Below are 10261 nucleotides of genomic sequence, written 5' to 3'. Positions count from 1 at the left end.
AAGCTGTCAAGCCTGTCCTATTCCAAGACCACCTCCAGCAAATTCTCTGTAAGTGTTGCATCTTTGCAATGACTTTGCAAATGACTGCACCAAATGACCAGGAAGTACTAAATGCTAGGCTGTTCCAGCCTGGGTCCCAGAAGCCTGCTCGCCCACAGTTGGATGGAACTTTTCTGAAACTTGCTTTTCTTACATTCCACTGAAGGTAATCTCTCCCACTTCAAACCACAGAACCATGGGTGACCAAACTCTGCCCCTGTGGCACCTCCCTGCCCACCCGCCTCTTCCATTTTAGCTTTTTGGCTTTATTATGCCCCCTTTATTTATTATGAACATTTTAGAACTACAAGGAGACTAAAGATCTTCTTGTCTAAGCCCCTAATCTTACAGGTGAGGAGAAAAAAATCACAGGAAGGACAAACAGAAGGCGTGCAAGCTGTCACTCTCCCATCCTACACACACGGCAGAAACCACCAATCAGTTAAAGAAATTTTTTCTACCGAACCTGGACGTGGCCTTAAAATCTTGCTCAACGGAAGGCTCCAGGCAGTCTCTTCATATTTAATCACAAACATGATTGGCATCACACATTAAGCCCATTTGTGGATGCAGTGTTAAATGATGTCAAAGTAATTTGTGGCGGAACTGAAGCCGAGACCTGAACCCATGTCCCCTGTCTCTCAGGCCACTGACCTTTCTACCACATCACAGCGCTGTGCTGACGTCCAAATGTCATGCTTTACATTTTCCCAGCAAATATTCCATTTGGGTGTAAATTTCCCAGAAAACATCTAATCGTGTTTTTGTCTTTTAGCTTTTTTTTTTCTTGATTAATACACTTACAGGCTTTAGAAATCAAAGCAATATAAAGGCATATCCTGAGAAGTCACGCTCTCACCCCGCCTCCATCCAGCCCATCCCTCCACTTTTATTAGTTCCTTGTTTATCTTTTCAGGGTTTCTTTGTGCAAACACAAGCAAACTGAATATACATTCTCATTTTCTGGCCTGGTTATACACAAAAGGTAGCACATTATATACAATTTTAGCACCTTGCTTTTTTTTTTTTTTTAACTTAATCTATTCTGCAAATGGATCTTCCTCGTTTTTGAGCAGGTACAATAATCATGTTACCTTTGACATTTAGGTCGTGCGAACAAGATCCAATCTGCAGTACATGTCTTCTTAAGCCCTGCTTTTGTTTCCTCTAGGATTTGATGTCTCTCTTCGGGCGGTTCGCATCTAAGTGGTCCTTTCTGCATAAGTAAAGCTCATTCATGATCCTCCTCGGAATGCAGGTGAAGTTTTTCTATTATCCATCATGTAATATGGCCATTTTGAAAAATAAACTTTATTAAAACCACCTCTCTGTTGAGAAACCTTTTTTTTTTTTTTAATCAGAGGCACATATAAATTTTCATAATGGCATTGATGACAGCTCAGGATTTTGGAGTTGCCAAGTATAAACCTGGAGGCTTCGACATCAATTTTGAGGACTGAGCCCTGGCTATTGGCTGCCATGTTGCCCGTTCCACTATCAGAAAGCCAGGGACCCCTCTGGCTCTTTGGGCCTTGGCAGGACCCCTTTGGATCTGTGACTGCCCTAGAATTGAGCCACTTAGACTGGGCTCTGATTAAACGGCCCCCGACGTGTTGGCCCACACACTTCTGTCAACTGTGCTAAGGGAGCAGCGTGACCTATCCGAGGGAAGGCTGGAGTCCGGTCCGCGCAGCGTCCTTGCACTTGCTAATCTTTGTTACCTTCCGTACAGGTACAAGTCACCAGCGTGTTTTTCAGTTCCTTTCAATTGCCTGATAATAAAGAATGATCCTTCTCTCTAAGGAAGCCAACATCCCTATGAGAAAACAAAGACTGAGGCAATTATATAAAGCAAAGGAACAGATCAGAGGATACATATCCTCATTTCCTTCACAATACTTGCTTGGATGGCAAATTTCATTGGAAAATTTAGAAAACCAATTGAGGCACAGTGTGGATGGAGACCATGAATTGTAAGACCTTGAAGCTTGCATTATTGATACCAGAAAGGTGGAGACACCACATGGAGAATTATTTTTGCCTTTTTCCTACCACTGGTCCCTGGAGAGAGGCGATCTGGAAGCCCTGTGAGGGGACCACACTGGAAATGTTGCTGTATTTGCATCCTGCAGGGCCCCAGCATGGGGCAGGCACCGGTAAGTCCACTGAAATGCTAGACAAGAAAATTAGCCTTAACAGCGCTAATTAGTAATTTATTTCTTCCTCATATGGCTGAGCACCTAATGATCCAAGTCTTGGGAGGGAGCAGGGTAGTAATAGTTCCTCGCCGGGAGATCCATCTTGACTTTAGAAGTTGCTATTGTTTTTACATTACTCTCAAGTATTATCAGTAGGTTGTGAGCAAACCCAATTTTCTTAATCATCCCCAATCTCCCCAACCTTCTCCACTAGAATAATATCATCAACTAGCTGTACAAAGCAGGCATCTGAGATTTAGTTGAATTAGTGACACCTCAAAGATCATTCATAGCTGCAGCAATCAGCCTCCAATTTCATCTAATTAGAGAGCAAGATGATTTTCCTAAATCCTCACTAATATTTTGAGTTGACAAACAATGAAGCAATCCTGATAAGGAGAACAAATAAGTTTCATAAAGCCACCGCTTTTTTGCTCCCTCAATAACCTGACCACTCTGCCCCACGTGCAAATTTAAGTGGCAAAAACAGAATATACGAGCATCTGTCACAACAGTTATTAGCCAAGAAACCTCCAAAGAAACTCCCTGAATCGTCAGAAACACTTCAACTCTTGGGGCCACCATCCACCAGGAACGTTGCTACTGCTTTTATGCTTAAATTGTTCAACGCTCAGGGACAGAGACGAATCTTGTTTGGTCCCTTATCATGAGACCATTTAAGTATTTACCAAAGCTAATTTCTGCCAATAAATTATGGCTCATTCCCCAAAGATGTTGTTTCTTGAAGATGCTACGGAGCATTTAAAAAGAGTGGTCGATAAAATTTTATGGGGAAATGGTGACCTGACTAAGCCTGCTCTCACTTGGTAAATGACAACTTTTTTCATGTGAGACAACATTTGTAGATATGTCTACTTTGAGCACACATAAGGATATTAAAATAAACATAAAACTGTGGACACAATGTTGGTGAGTGTGCTCCAAGAACGAGATGGGAAATATACCAAATGGCAGGTGGAGAATGGACACAAGAGCTGACTGAATGCAGAGAGGGACGTGAATGGAAAGAAGACAGAGATGAAGAGAAAGGTTAAGGGGGAGAAAAACTGCCGAGGTCGGCCTGACAAATGGTGCGTGACCACTTACTGCTCCACAAGGGACCTGCTAGGTCGGGGCTTGGGGTGACTGAGTGTCCCGTGAATGTACCTGGCTTTGTCCCAAAGCTCTTCTTGCAGTGACCCTGGCAGGGTCCTTCTTCACCTCAGCTTACCCGGCAACATTCTGGAAGGAACAGGGAGAACCTGTATTAGAGAAGCAGTAAGAAAAGGGGTGTCCAGTGGGATATTGGGAAATGCTGGGTTTTCCTCTCCCTTAACAGAAGGTCAGGCAGGGTCCCCTTAACATCTGTCCTCAGCAAAATTAAACGTGTCACCCACTCCTGCCATTTGCAACAAAAAGAATACAACGGGCAGGATTTGCAAATTGCTTTCTGGAAACTTAAAAGCATCTCATAATTTATTTTAAAGTGAATCACTCACTTTGAGGTGTGCAAACTTCTATTTCCTAGAAAGCTAGAAAAACTACTAACCCCTTGATTTCCTGAGGACCAGTAGCACAGCTTATGAAGGCAGATGTCAGCAAAGCAAAGAGAGCCTGTCTGTTGTTTTCTCTCTCCCCATAAGTGCCAATAGCACCCCAGCAAGAGTCTGGAGACCTGTTTGTTTTTCAACCAACAAAGGTGATGGTTCTTAAATGGCAGAGCCACAGCTGAGCTCCATTGTGTGGGACTCTCTTGGGTTCCACACTCGGTCCCCCGGCCTCTAAGCCACATATCAGTCAGTCCTTTGTACTCTGATTAATTACTGAACTATATTTTTCAAACTTCACAGATACTTGAGAAGTGCCAAGAAGCTAAAGAGCAAGTCAGGGGGTCGTGCCTTCCTCCTGCTGACAGGAAGCTGCTGGGCTGCGTGCCTCGGCTCAAGCCATCCCCAACTTGGGGGAACTGAGGGCCCATTTAATAGCCAACCTTGATGAAGCACCTTCACTACGTATCAACAGTGTTCTCCACACTGCATGTGAATCAACTCATTTGGCACAACTACTCTAAGTGGTTATCCCATTTTACAGATGATAAAACTGAGTCCTACAGGGGACAGGTAGCTGAAGGCCTCCCCACAAATGAGTGGGGGTGCCTGAGTGTGGGCTGTGCTCCACCTGAGCTTCCCTCTGTGGCATCGAGCCACCATCTGCCTGACCTCTCTCCTTTCTTAGACCTGCTGATATTTTTCCTTAAGGTCATAGCCCCAAATGCTTGGTGAAAAACGCTGTAATATACTTTATCGTTGTCATCTTCTACTAAATTTGCACTTTTCCCCAAATGTTATTGTGTCTTTCCAGTATTTTATTGTTTTTTCCTTTAAAAAAAAAAAAGACTAGCGCAGTGTGCTATGGGATCTTCCTCGTTCCTACCACAGCCTATGCAGACAGACTTCACCCCTTTAGCCAGGACTAAAGGTTTGGGGAGGTGGTGTGCACACTTCTGTGTATTTATCGTTCTGTATTTATTTCTTTAAATACACGCGCCTTTTTAACGTAAAAGGATTATACCCAAAATACAGCTCTGCAACTTGCTATTTTCAGTAAATAGGTCTTGAAGCCCTTTCCAATCCTCTGTGTATAGATATGTCATTCTTCTAAGAGATGTGAACAGTCAATGTCACCTTATGGGGGGGGGCAGCCCCATCTATATAAAATAGCACCCCACTCACCTCTGCATTCTCGCCCCTTACTTTGCTTTTTCTTCCCAGCTTTTATTAAGCCAAGACCTATATTGGTTTATTTTCTAGTTCCCTCCATTTCAGGAATAGGACTTTGTATTTTTTACAGTTATATCCCCAACCCATAGAGTAGCACTGCACCTAGGAAGCACTCAAGACATATTTTTCAAATGAATGCCATGAGATTACCCTTCAAAAAGACTTTATCAGATTACATAACCACAATAGTGTATGCATGTCTATTGATCCGCATAACTAACATTGTATATTATATGACTTTTTAAATTTTGTTACTCCAAGAGTTTATTTGAATCCACACTTGCAAGAACATCTTGAGTAATTACCTGTTCAAATCCTTTTTCCTTTAGCAATCAGATTTGATGTCTTCTTATTTATATGGAGGAACTCTTTATATACGTGGGCATTGATCTTTTATATCTTAGGTGCTGAAAGCATTTAGTCTTATTCTGTCCCTGTGTGTCCCTGGTTAGGCACGAAAGCTTTGGCTGGCTCCCCAGGGAGCCCCACTCCTAGGTGAAGACCGAAATTCTATGGACTTGACACCACCACAAATCGGCTTGTTCTGGATAACCAGAATCAGGCAGTCCCTATCAACCATTCACTGAGCCCTACCCTGAATAAGGAAGATTCCCTGGATTGTGCCTCCTCCAAGGCCTTGTACAGTTTTGAATTAGCTGCTGTCCATCTCTCATCAAGTCAAGATAAAACATTTAAGGAATATGGTTAGAGGACACGCTGCTGCCCAGCCAGGCCTTTATCTATTCTATCCGGCCTAATTATCTGAGAGCTGAATTCTTGGCCTCTGCTCTCCTGGAGTCACACTAGCTGACCTGCACTTATCCAGCTTGCTGATTAACAGATGTTCCCCGTTCCCTCTGAAAATGCACCGAGGAAAGCCCACGACCAGCTGAATGCTAGCAGCTAGCAAATCTGGGCATCTCCATCTCCCCAGTTATTTGCTTGCTGGGGCTCAGTTGTCTTTTCTCTCAAATCTATTTATACTAGTTACTTTTGTTATTTAAATTTACAATTTGATTAAATATTATATAAAGTGATCAAAATGTGGGTGAAAAGAGATCAGTTGTTTCTGTGAAAATTTAGTTGACTGCTTTGGATACGCTCAGTAAATTAGGTGCTAAAAACTGCTGTCATGCTAGGTTTATATTAGAGAACTGTAAAAAACTGGGAAATTTCCAAAAATGTAGAAGTTCAGAATCATTCCTCAATCAGATGGCACTGTAAAGAAAAAGCCCTGGCTCTACATCGAAAATAGCTAAATGATGGCACCTTTAGTTTAATAAAATGAACATCATATGCACCTTTTTTTCTGATCCCCTGCTTTATACACTTCTCTGGCAGCTGACCTACTCCAAGTGCACTCCGCAGCGTCAGTGGAAGCTTATCAGCAACGCGGGACAGCAAGCCCAGCCCAGACCAAACGATTCAGGATCTGCATTTTAATTAGCTCCTCAGGTGTTTGTCTGCACACTGCCTTCTGAAAAGCCCCACTCTACAGAGTGTTTTTCCTCTGATTTTATAAGGGACATTAAAATAAATCCATGGAGATGAAGAATTTTCTATGCACTGCTCAGCCCATGTCAAAAGTGTATTTTAAATTTGATGCTAAGAAAAGATTTAGAGCTGATAGCTTCTCCCTCCCCGACAGTAATAATTATAAAATCAAGCTTACTTTCCTTTTTGCTTTGACCAAAGGAAGGTCATAGACAGAGCTTTTACTCTGCTGTGTCATCAGTTCTGGTCTTCCTATTTTAATTTATAGTCCTTCGAGTGTGATAGTTTTTATTATGTTTTATTATTTCATTGTATATGTTTCTCGAAATTTATTTACATTATGCTTTCCCTCATATCATTTGTGAAGGAAGTGGGAAGATTGAGAGATAGACACTCCTCAGTCTAGCACTGAAGAACTGAATTTAATCTGATCCCTACCTACCTTCCTGAACTCAGCTCCTGCCCCCTCGCATGCAAACAGCATGTTCTAGCCCAACTATTGACCCCTTTCCATTAGCCAAACATTCTCTTCCTTTTTTCTTGAACTCTCTGATCTTTCGAAGTTCAGCCCAGGATTTACACCTCCCTTTTTAACGGTTTTCCCTGGTCATCCTGGAGCAGAGATTCCTTCCCCTCTAAACTCCAAAGAGACTCTGTTGGTATCCCCCAATAGAAATTCACATTTAACCGAATATTGTGTCCATTTGCATACGTGGCTTGCAAGAGTACTTTAAGGAGAGGGAACACATATCCTTTGGGTACCCTGAAGTGCCTACTGCATGGTAAATGCTATCTTAATGAATGAATGAATGAATGTGTAATAGAATAAATTAAGTATATATCATGAGAATTTCATTTGGTTTAAATTAAAAAAAAAAAAAGATTTGACAGAAGTAGCCATTCTGACCAGTAAAACAACCCATTATTTTTACATTTTCTGCTTTACTCATCATCTAAAGGAACTCATAACCCAGGATTTGGTTGGGCATCTGAAAAGTTTACTCAAAATTTATAAGACAACAAGCACGCATGATGTGAATTTTAAGTCAAGCCAAGTGGGTGTTGAGATGGGCAGTAGAGTGAGTCAGACAGATGTCCGTGTATAGAATTTGCACAAGTGATAGAAGAAATTTCCATTTTTCCCAAACCACACTGCTCACCTGGGGCTTCTGGAACCATTTCTAAAGACTTAGGGGCCTTTAGCCAAGATTTTTAGGGCCAAAAACTCCCCATGGACTACCTTTCAAGGATCCGCCAGGGAATAAGGTAATGTTGATTTTGGTGGCCGAGGGGCAGAGCAGCACAGCAGCAGACAGACAGCCTGGCACCCAGCCAATAAAGAAAATGGGACATCTGTGTGCAAGCCAAAACATCCCACTGACCTTGAGCGGGAGGGATGAGCCTCTGGCAAGGGCCGTTAAAAGGCTCAGGCTCCCTAAGCAGAGAATGAATGGCCCATACAAGTGCAGGAGAGTGTCCCATGCCATGCTTGCCAGTCTAGGACACAGCAATAATTAACAAAGTCAACTTACTTAGGGGACACAGAGAATAATAAAGTTGATCAATTCTCTCCTCTATTGAGATCAGTATAGTACTGTCTGGCAGAAATATAAGCAGGCTACGAAAGTAATTTTAAAATTTCCAGTAGTCACATTAAAAAGTGAAAAAGAAACAGGTGACACTAATTTTAATAATATGTTTAAGATAGTAATAAGTTATATTTAACCCAATACACCTAAACTATTAGCATTTCAATATCGAATATGTAATATATTATGAATAAGATGTTACATCCATTTTACATACCACGTCTTTGAAATCCACATCTCAGTTTGGACTGGCCACATTTCAAGCACTCAACAGGCACCTATGGCTAGTGGTTATAACACTGGACAGTGTAGCCTTTAGGTACCAAAAATACAAAAGTGGTGAATTAAGCACCTATGAACAATGGGAAAGGTCCCAGAGGGGTAGACCAAGGCATCTGGCTTATATTTCTACTCCTTGGCGTATTACTTAGCTCTTGGCACTCGCTGAGCCTCTCCTCGTCAGGAAAATGTTGATAAGTAATCTCTACCTTTCAAGTTTGTTGGTATGAACATATGCACAGTACCAAGTGTGATACAGGCCCCCAGAAGACACTCAATAGTGACAATGTACTGATAACATACTGAGAAAGACTCTGATGCTAACTGCAGCGACAGTGAGAAATCCCTCTGAAGGGAGGTAGAGCCTAGCATTTTTCCTGGTTTAAAATCACAATAATAGAAGAGGAATGTTTGATCCTAATTTTTCCTGACTTTAAAGCATGTTATTCCAATAGACTGTATTCCTTTGATGAAAATACACAGATCAGAGGAATCCATATGTTGTAACATTATCCTCTTCAAATCAAAAAGCCAAAACATTTTGAATGTGCCACAGAACACTATTTGGAGAAGTTGGAAGATAAATACCTTTCACCAAAAAATGTTTTACCTCATACCATTACTCACACAAAATGACTTCATGATCAAGAAATTTAAAAGACAGTGTCTATTGTCAAGTGGTTAAATAAAATACCTGAAAACATTCAGCCTTCTTGGGACACAGGTCACTACTGAACTTAACATCTCATGTGCTTCATTGTCCTTTCGCCTTTGGTTCTTCATGGGTGTAGCTGGGGTCTTGGGAATTCGGTGTATATTTTTACTTATTAAAAAGTGGTATTAGAAAATGTCTCAGAAGAAGGGGAAATGAGTTCAGACATTCAGGAAGTAGGAAGTTATTCTAGAAGTGGAGAGTTGCTTTATGTAGATTTTAATAAAAAAAAACAGATTGTCAAGAGACAAATTGTGAAGAGAAAAATTTCTGGCCTTAAGCAAAAGGAGAACAGAATCAATTTGGTAGGTGAAAGTGGGGCTTGGGCAATATAGGAATTCACTGTCCTCCAGAAAACTCTAAGGTCAAAATAATTACTAGAGAGCCTGGGGAAGAATATACGTTATGAAATAAAGACACAGGGTGCAGAAGGGCAATTTCTCAAATCACTGCCAGGGGGAAAAGGGAATAGTTTTCAAAGGACAAGCAGAGCAGGAAGGTAAGAACATGAAACTAGAAGGGAGATACCAGAACATCTTCCCGGAAGGCACGAATAATTAGAAAATGGCAAAAGTTTCTTTCTTCGGAACAGAAACATGACTCCTGGGATGCACCAAGAGGAAGCTGGGTCAAAGTCACTGCAGTCCTTGGAGAGGTCAGATGTGAATTGTGGCTGACTGCTTCCACATAAGTGAAAGAGAGGGGCTGATGGACACTGAAGGCAGAGGGAACAGAACAACATCCTGTGTGGTAAAGCAAAGAGGAATCTCGCTTATGAAGCCATTGAGGACAGGGTTCTTTCAGGCTGACATAGTTCGCTAGTAATTGTTAGATATCCGTTGCATTCCCCTCTCCAGCTCTCCACCCTTCACCTTTGCTTTTTTCTTTCCTGTTGCCATTGACAACAATTCAAGCACCAGCTCTTGCCTCCTAAGAATGAGGAAATTCTACAGACCCAACATATCAAATGGTTAGATTAGAAGGTACTGCTGGTTGGGGAAAAAAGACACCTTGGGAAAAATTCCTTCCATTTAGCAAAATTCAAAATAGTCTTTCTATAAGATTGATTATTTGCCACCTGTTTTTTCTTTTCTTTAGGAAGTTTTGAACGACACAAATTTTCCAAAGGACTTGTAAAAGTTGTTAGCCAGGTTTGGAACAAGTTTCACC

The 10261-nt window shown here is 41.6% G+C and overlaps 1 long non-coding RNA gene across 1 annotated transcript in view; it reads right to left on the bottom strand.

Annotated features, from left to right (window-relative positions):
• Positions 1-336: 336 nt before the first annotated feature.
• LOC130542553 (uncharacterized) overlaps positions 337-10261 on the bottom strand; it is a 37920-nt gene continuing 27995 nt past the window's right edge. Inside the window, exon 5 of the long non-coding RNA XR_008957192.1 lies at positions 337-3479. This is a non-coding gene — a long non-coding RNA (uncharacterized LOC130542553). The remainder of the gene's footprint in view (positions 3480-10261) is intronic.

Source organism: Ursus arctos, unplaced genomic scaffold (genome assembly GCF_023065955.2).
Source record: "Ursus arctos isolate Adak ecotype North America unplaced genomic scaffold, UrsArc2.0 scaffold_37, whole genome shotgun sequence".
NCBI classification, from domain to species: domain Eukaryota; kingdom Metazoa; phylum Chordata; class Mammalia; order Carnivora; family Ursidae; genus Ursus; species Ursus arctos.
Note: the sequence above shows the minus strand (reverse complement) of the source record. Positions and strands in the feature narration are given on the sequence as shown.